General features: G+C 36.8%; 2 long non-coding RNA genes across 2 annotated transcripts; both read left to right on the top strand.

The window, feature by feature from the left end:
- Positions 1 to 620: 620 nt before the first annotated feature.
- Positions 621 to 1,168, top strand: LOC141724685 (uncharacterized). Its single transcript, XR_012576852.1, has 3 exons — positions 621 to 751; positions 832 to 957; positions 1,045 to 1,168. It is a non-coding gene; the product is annotated as an uncharacterized LOC141724685 (long non-coding RNA).
- An 83-nt stretch (positions 1,169 to 1,251) lies between these two features.
- LOC141722707 (uncharacterized) lies at positions 1,252 to 1,756 on the top strand. Its single transcript, XR_012575716.1, has 3 exons — positions 1,252 to 1,330; positions 1,403 to 1,480; positions 1,559 to 1,756. It is a non-coding gene; the product is annotated as an uncharacterized LOC141722707 (long non-coding RNA).
- The last annotated feature ends 7,569 nt before the right edge of the window (positions 1,757 to 9,325 follow it).

Raw genomic sequence — 9,325 nt, 5'->3', positions numbered from 1 at the left:
ATACGTTGTTATAGATTATAAATTATGGATAACTATATAGGTCGTTTATGTTTTCCTATACAGGTACCCAGACATCAAAGATACCACTCATAACTTTGAATTCAAACGTACTATCTTTGCCATTGCAACCAGGTATTTGTTTAATGTCTATGTCTATAATCTGATATACCATATGGATGAGTAATGACATGAGATTTAATAATACATTTGTACAGTGTATTGGGTAATATATTAGTTTTAACATGCAGATGCACGGACAAATCAGATACCTTTGAGAAGTATAGATTACAATGTTTCACAACCTCCACTGATGTCAGGTACCGGTTAATACATTTATTAGAGAATTTAGTGTACTGTGAATTCAATTTGAATTCACTCAATCTATGTTACAATGAATTGACTGTTGGATATCGTAATCAAGATGTTGATGCTTCTATGAATCAAAGATATACTGCATTGGATACTCAGTCAATGGATGTGCATTGTAACCCTGAATCTCAATTACATTACAAAAAGAATGAAGTGCCCGGTAATTTAATTCTTTAATGGCATCTTCTAATTTCTGTTATTAGCGTATAATCAAACGTGTAATCCATTTGAATCTTAATTTTTGAATTTCAGGTAGTACTCCAATCTCGCGGACTTACATCTTCTCAGCATCCACTTAAATTTCCTAGGAGCAATAATCCAGTTAAAGGTTCCTCAATGTTTGCAACTAATCGTGGGCCTGAATGACCTTTTGCTTCATCAGGTTCGAATAAAATAGTTGATTAAATACCTATTCAAATACAGAATATATGACCAATAATCGAAATCAAAATTATACGACAGGAAGACATCATACTCGAACTTCTGATGCTGCTTTGATTCCAACACAAACTATGATATGTGGTCAATCTCAAATTATGCAACAATATCCTGCATCTCATTTATACAGCAAATAGAATCATGTTCGCGGTAAGATTTTCCAAATTTTGGTATTTTATATTTTGTATGATAAATAAATTTACATGTAAATTTTATAAGTTGACCAATCTGATCCAGGAGGTAGTCAAGTCCAGCAGACTAAACAGAAGCACGTTTCTGCACCAGATGTATCTCACAATCATTCACCGTCATTATCATATGAGACTCTAACACTTTACATGGAAAAATTACATCTGACTGGTAAGTGCCAGACCTACAACAAGCATGCTTACTATTATAAATAAATTTATAATTGCAAACTATCACTGGTTTACATTTAAATCAGGAACGTATTCCGCTCAAAATGCTACACCAATATCTATCAGGAATATATCTCCTAAATGAGCAATGTCAAACATATCAGGTACTGATCATACTTGTACATGCTTGATTATGTAAATGACCGTCTATTTCAAAATAATTCTCATGGCCACAGATTACCATGTTCACTTTGATAAGGAAGTACCGTTTACCTCTCCTTCCACAAGGAGATTACAGAACGTCGACCTTCAAGGTGTGCAATTAAATTAATTTCTTTATTTATCTAAATTTAAGGTGAACGTTAATATGTAATGCCTTATTCGATTAACAGGTATGAAATTGAATAGGTCAGGCTGTTGTGCAAGACATGCCTGTACTATAACAAGACTACGTCAAATTGACAGCCCTAAGTAAGTTGTATGATAATCTAAGTTTACATTTTGTATTGTAACACTTAAGTTTGTAAAAGTGTAAATAGATTAGGTTGGAGTATTTTTCTGTAAACAGTCTCAAGTCTAAGAATAAACTGTGGAAGAAGATCATGAAGATCATGCTTCAGAGAAAGTGTGAAGAAGCTTGGAGTTGAATAAATCTGTTTTAGGAAAAACATTATAAGTCAAGAAATCTACAAGTCACAAATTCTGTCTTATAAAGAAGTCATTCGAGACTCCATAATGACTTATCGAGAAGTCAATGAAAGCTTATAGAAAAGTCTCATAGATCTCGACAAGCCAAAATGTAGATATGAAGATTGGAGATATTATAAGTCAAATTATCATTAGAGATCTCAGAGATATTGATAAGTCAAAATATCACTAGAGATCTCTGAGATATCGACACGTCATTTCTGCACTAGAGATCTCAGAGATATCGACAAGGCAAAATAAAGACATGAAGATTAGAGACCTCGACAAGCCTAATTCTCTTATAGAGAACTCAGAGACTTCGATAAGTTAAAACAACTATAGAGTAATAAGAGATCTCGATAAGTCATTATACTTATCAAGATGTCTAGTTCTCTATATGACAAACTGGAGATCTCGATATAAAACTTAAAGTATAAAATGCATATCAGTTAAATATCCAGGATTTTCAATCAACAAACAAATCAATCACTCATTTGAAAGTCTACAAAAAGCATCTTGAAGAGTACAAGATCAAAGGCCAAGATTAACTGACAAAGTAAAGTCACAGATGTAACACCCCAGTCCCACATCGAGGAGATATGGGACTTCTGTTCAGTTTATAAGACAAAGTACTACTACTTTGTGCACCAACCAATCATGATCTTTTGGGGGCCTGTGGTGGGCTAGTCGTAATCCAAGTTAGTTGCATTTAGGACAGTAGGCTTTGGCTTATTTCAGATTCGAAATTGGGACTTGACCCGATTTTCAAAAAAGGCTCGAGATTTGACATGCGGTGTCACATATGGTATCAGAGCCAACTCTCGAAATCTTGATGCGTCAAGTTGCCGGAGGTGGGGACACGAAGGCTGGTGGTATTATCCCACAATGGCAATAGGTCCGGAGGTGGGGACACGAAACCAGCCAGTATTATCCCACAATGGCTAGAGAGGTACGATCTTTGTCCTATGGGCTGTCTGTTCGGGCCTGACGAGGACGTCAGGAGTTTAAGTGGGGGAGTTTGTAACACCCCAGTTCCACATCGAGGAGATTTGGGACTTCTATTCAGTTTATAAGACAAAGTACTACTACTTTGTGCACTAACCAATCATGATCTTTTGGGGGCCTATGGTGGGCTAGTCATAACCCAAGTTGGCTGCATTTGGGACAGTAGGCTTTGGCTTATTTCGGATTCGGAATTGGGACTTGACCCGATTTTTGAAAAAGGCTCAGGATTTGACCCAGGGTGTCACAACTGACATGCACGATTTGCAAAGATACACTAAGCCAGGAATAGAAAGTTTCAGTTAACTTAAAGTAGGGTTTAGTACATGCTATTGCATGCTGTGTAAAACCTGTGTTTACTATTGTTATTCCCAAACAATCTAATAAAGAATTACAGAAGGGGGGTTGAATGTAATTCTGGCTCCTTTTAAATTTTAAGAACTGTTCTACGATGAATATATAACAGTGTTTGATTTAGCTAAGGTGCGGAATGAAAGTATTGACGAAATCAAATACAAGTATTTAAAAACTTTCTGGTGGATTGTTATCCACCAGAGATATATATTTATATAAGAACTCTTTGATGCAAAGTTTGCACACAACTGCTTATAAGTTGAACTCACAAGAATAAAGAAATTCTTTTACAGATATTGCCTTTCCAATTTCTCTGGTAATTGATTACTTACTTAAATACTGTTCTACTTACTACCCTTGGTTTATATATCACTAAGTTACATGATAAAAAGACTAAGACAAATTATTTCTAGTCTAATTGCATGTTGCTTCATTTCTCCATCCAGCATCTTTGAATATCTTCAGTTTAGCATGGAAATGGAAATGCTTCTTTGTTCACTAAAACCTGTAAATAGGCTGCCACATTCCATTTGAATTTGTTCATCCGTTGAAACTCAGTTAGATCATCCGTTGAGACTATGTTGGATTATCCGTTGAGAGTCTGGTTGAACATGGGTTGACACTTTAGTTGATCATCCGTTGAAACCTTGTGGAACATCCGTTGAGAGCATCTTCATGGAAGTTAACTCTATTTCACTTGTACAAGATTACAAGGCATCTAATATTTATAATTAACCAACCTATCTTGCATATCAATCTAGTAGTCAACATGACTTCAAACATTCTCCAACATCTAGTTCTCTAAGGTATATCAATATGCAGAATTGTGCTACTAAATTTATTAGTACATAAGTTACCCTTTCAACGGATATTGAAGTGGTCATCCGTTGAAAGCTACAAATTCACTAAGTTAAATCTACTAAGATATTTTGTTTAACTTATCATCAAGTACACAACATATACCTAACGATCTCCCCCAATTTATGTCTACTGGAATTATAGCCATAAATTAAGAGAAACTTGATGATAACAAAACACCTTATGAATATAGACTGATTTCTAGTAGATAAAATTAACAAGTGTTGTAATTTTATTAAAAATAATGTAGAGGAAGGTTTACAGAGAATCTCACAGACCTTTTTCAAGGTGCTCCTCTAGATTGAACAGATTTAGATTATTTCCTTGACTGTGTGAACTTCTTTCCCAGCTTCTCATTGTTTTCTTCAATCTGGTGTCGAAGTTGCCTGTAGAATTCAGATTCATCCTTATTTGTCTGATCCAGCATTCCTTACATCTCCATAAGAGTTTCACTGCTAGAAATTTTTAGCTGATCTTCCAATCTTAAGAATCTTCTGGTGCATTTCTCATCTTTGAACTCCATTAACCCGTAAGGCCTCAAATGCACTCTACTTCCTGTGTATGGAATTATTAGGACTCTTGGGAGTGCATTTGGTCCTCTCCAGCTATTCCTTATCTCCTCAATTTTGTTCAGTACCATTTTCTTGGCAACTATGTCGAACCCAAAGTTCTTTTGATTGAGGAGAAAATCTTTACCAACACAAATAGCCTTCATTGAGAATTCTGTGAAGGGGCCAAGTTAGATCTTTTCCACCCTTGTACCTGAAGACTAACCTCTCTAGAAGATGTTTGTAATCATCAATAGCTCTAACTTCTTCTAGCTCATCCAGATAGAGGTTTATGTCTGAGAATTCTTTGATGTCACATATGAAGACTTGATCTCCCTTATTGACAGTTGGTTTGGGCTTGGCTAATGCCTTGGATTGAAGTCCGACAGGCTTAACCTTTTTGATTGCTCTCTTCTTTGTTTTCCTTTGCTTGGTTTGGATTGGAATGTTTAGATGTTAGATATATTTGTGATGTCATGTCTAATAATGATTTGTGTTTAGTTTTCAGATCTTAACTAACAGGACAAATCAGGACTTAACTGGAAATCAGTACTTATACTAAAGTCAGAACTTAAGATATCAGAACTTAAGTATCAGAACTTAAGATATCAGAAGATATTCATCAGAAGATAATATCAGGACTTAAGAAGACTTTCAGATAAGGAAGGCGGCTGATTGAAGGGAAAGAAGATCAAGACTAAAACAAGAAGAGATATGCATGAAGAAGAATTTTATGAAGAATACAAGACTTGGAGGAAAATATAACTAATTGATATATTTTAGGATACAGAATTATATTCGATATCAATTAGAGATTATCTTGTAATTGTGTGGTATATAAACACAACATAGGGTTTACACTAGATGTGTTATCATTATTGAGAATATTATTCATTGTAACCCTAGCAGCTCTCGTGATATTTGTTCATCAATGAGAGAGAACGGTTCTATTGCAATATTATTTTATTAATAAGATTATTCTTTGTTACATACTTGTGTTCTTAACTCGATTTGATTGTATTATACACTGTATTCAACCCCCTTCTACAGTGTGTGTGACCTAAAATTAGATCAGGAAGAGGCAGGCTTTCCCAATCTATAGGTTCATCCTTGGGAATTATGGTTTCACCATGGAAATTCATGTCAGGATAGACCTTGAATTAAACCTGCTCCATTTTGGGCATGGCTGTTTGACTTGAGGTATTGGATTGAGTTGGCATATATTCTTCCTTATCTTCATTAAAATCCAGCTTCCTCTTTGGTTTGAGCTTGTATCTTATTTTCTTAATCTGCTTTGGTTCTACTTGCTTTTCTTTAGTATGAGTCTCAGCTGTCACAGTGGGCATTGCAGAATCTGTGGTTGCAAGCTTCTTAGCTTGGTTCTTAGCATCTAAAGCAGCTTGCTTTTGTTGTTGTTTGAGCCTCACCTTTTTTTCTTTCTTAGCTTCTGCAAATTGTGGATGTCTAGCCACCACACAGATTAATTTTCCATTCTTATAGATTTTAGCAATTCTTTTCTTTAGTACTGAGTCTCTGGGATCTTTAAAGAAAGAAATAGACCTTCCAAGCAGTTTCTTCTCATCAGGCTTGGGAGTTTCATAGACTAAGTCCAATGGATTTTTGTTTGAGTTTTTTGGGTAATTTCTCTTTGGCAGAAAAATCACACTGGCCTTTGGAGATCTGATTGTTGAGGATTGACCCCTTTCCATGTTCCCTAAGCTCATGTCATTTGCTGAAATTGGTTTCAATTGAGAGAAATGGGAAAAGACTTTGTCCTGTGTCTCAATTGGACCAAATTTCTTCTTGATATGCTCATCAAGTGCTTCCATTTTTCTTTTATCTTCAATCCAGTTGCTGCTATGTTGATCAAATCAATGCTGTCAAGAACTGGTGGCTTAGAGAAAGTAATTGCTGGAACAATCACCTTACTGACTTGTATATTGAGCACTTTCACCCCCTCACTAACTGACTCTCCCTGACTAACTGGAAAAATATAGTCTTTCTCCCCCTTTTCGTTAGCATCAAGTTGAGCAGAAGTAGAGGTGTGTGTTGCCACCAACTTCTGAAGAAGCAGTGTTTGTTGAGCTTGATGGAGTTGGATTTGAGTGATAGAGGTTTCTAGGGTCTTGAGCCTAGTGTCTAAAGAATCCACCTTGCTACTTAGATTAGATTTTTTCCTGAGTTGTCTGTTGATATCTAACATTGTTGTGTTAGGAAAGGTAGACTCCAATCTTGTAGTGTTGTCCTTTTTAATTTGACCAATTTCTGTCTTGAGCTCAGTCACATCTTGAGTTTGCTTTAGAGATTGGATTTGGTGCAAGTGAAGGGACTCAAGGTGTGCTTGAAGAAGGCGCTTGGTGTTGGAATCTATAGTAGCTTGAAGAGCTGTCTGAGTCTGGTGGATTATGTGAAAGAGAGTTGATTTGAAGTGATGCTCACTGCATTCTTTGCCAAACATCCATGATGGAGTGTTGATGCTTGAGCTATGGCCTGCTTCTCCCCCTATGTCCATAAATTCTCCTTCACCAAAATCACTTTTATCCCCAAATTGTCTTCGTAACCACCAGTTGGATATTCAAAATCATCACCAGTTATGGAGGGCATGGCAGTGATTGCATCCTTGGCCCTTTACATTGAAGCTGTTGTGCACACCAAGTTGAGAATTCTCTCAGCAACCACATTATCCTGTTCAGCAAAAGTTTGATAAGGTGGAACAGGGTGATTAAATGCCTCAGCTTCATTAGGAACAGAGTCTAAGAAATCTTGATAATCTTGATGAAATAGCTGTTTCTTTTCAGTCTCATTGACATCCCTTAACTCACTAACAATAGGCTCTTCCCATTCTTCAGTTCTTCCTTTCTCTCATGTTCTCTCTTTTCTTGCATCAAGGGCTCCCCTTGGCTTCCCACCCTCACACCCTCACCTTCACCATCTAAGGTGGGACTCCACTCACTCACTTTTGCCAAGCTGGAAGAAATAGCTTGCATAGGTTCACTCTTTTACTCTCCTTTTGCCTGAGATCAACTCAGCCTCTCACTATGTTCACTCCCTTCCCTCAATCCTAGGAGTGATTGTACAACTACTAAATCATATGCACTTGTTACAATGGTTGAGATTTCAAGTGGTGCAGAGACAGTCAATGGATGAGAAACATCCGTCGAGGTAGTAGTTGAGAGTTTCAACGGATGACTGCTATTAAGCATATCTGTCGAGATATAATCACTAGTCAACGGATGAACAATATCCGTTGAGATAGTAGAAATGACAGAGTTTGGAGTTGAAACTACTGTAGAATCTGTGGTGATTGATTTGAGATTTTGCACATATTTCTTAGTAGAATCAGAAAGAAATGGCAAGTGAGCCAACAAATCATCCAAAAGATGATGCTCACTTGCTTGAGATTTTGGCTTCTCCATGAGAGTTAAAAATAGAGAATCAGGAATTGATGTGTGAATCATATCCACATCCAAAGAATTTGAGGGTGACTTTTATGTGTGAGGTGCTTCTATTGTAAGAGATTTTGGTTGTGACTCCACATTTATAGGAGCCACATCAAACTGACTTTGAGAAGTGGCTATAACTGAGTCTTTGACTGCAGTTTACACAGTGTGTGCCCTCTGTGTATCCCCAAATATTTTGGATTTCTTATTTCTTGTGTAAGTTTGGGGTGAGTTTGTGTCCCTAATCCTCTTAGATTGTGCTCTTGGTTGAGAGCTTGTTTTAATAGTGACATCCTTTTGGGAGGATGAAACTAGTAATGAGCTAGAATCCTTATTAAGTACTGCAGTTTGTTGGGAAACTGCAGTGTGGCTAGGTTGGGTTACACACACCTCTCCCTTCTTATCCTTAGGGTTTTTTTTATGTTCACCCTGTCCCTCAACAAACTTACTTCCCTTCAAACTCCCCTCTTTGGTTTTGGTATATTTTGAAACTAGTTCCATTTGAGAAGAACTAGAATGGGGTCTATGAGACTTGGGTTTGGAAACTCTTGTTTTAGTGGCTTGGGTAGGCACCTGTTTGGTCAATGCCACAGATGTCATAGCCACAGTTGTCTGCAAAGAAACTGGTGGTAGAGAAGTAGTAGGGACATAAGTGTTTACCTCACTTACCTGAGGCCCCTCCATGACTGACAAGTAGACTAGAGGAACCTCACTGAGGTTGTTTGCCCTGTTCAAATCAGCAATAACCCTTTTTTCTTGAACCCAACAATCAAGCTTGTTGGTTGGATTCTCAATGATATGAACTTCAGTAACAAAATAGCTAGCAACATAAAGAATCTATCATACTATATATTTTTAGACCTTTTTTTAATGTCTCCTAGCTTAAAGCCTAATTCATACAGGACAGACTCACTGAAGTTATGGTACTTGTCACTAAGCAACATATATAGCATGTTAACAAGTGAGTAAGTCACAACATCAAAGTACTAATTTTTCCAGAAAAGACTTCAATAAAAGAGTCACAGAGAAAGCTCCACTCCTTTCTAAGGCCTTTTCTTCTAACCTCACCTAGCTTGGCAGGGTCAAAAGAGTAACCCATGTAAACAAGCATTGAGCTTACATCTATGTCAATGTGTGGAACTAATGTATTATTCTCATGAAATTGAAGACAGGCACGAATTATATCACTATTTATGCTGTAGTTTTTACCTTTAAGAGTGAAGGTAATTGTTTTGTCCTTTAAGTTGTAAACAGCAGTGGTCCATACCTC

This window comes from Apium graveolens, chromosome 1 (assembly GCF_009905375.1).
Source record: "Apium graveolens cultivar Ventura chromosome 1, ASM990537v1, whole genome shotgun sequence".
In the NCBI taxonomy this organism is placed as follows: domain Eukaryota; kingdom Viridiplantae; phylum Streptophyta; class Magnoliopsida; order Apiales; family Apiaceae; genus Apium; species Apium graveolens.
The sequence above is the reverse complement of the archived record's forward strand: the minus strand, read 5'-3'. Positions and strand labels throughout refer to the sequence as shown.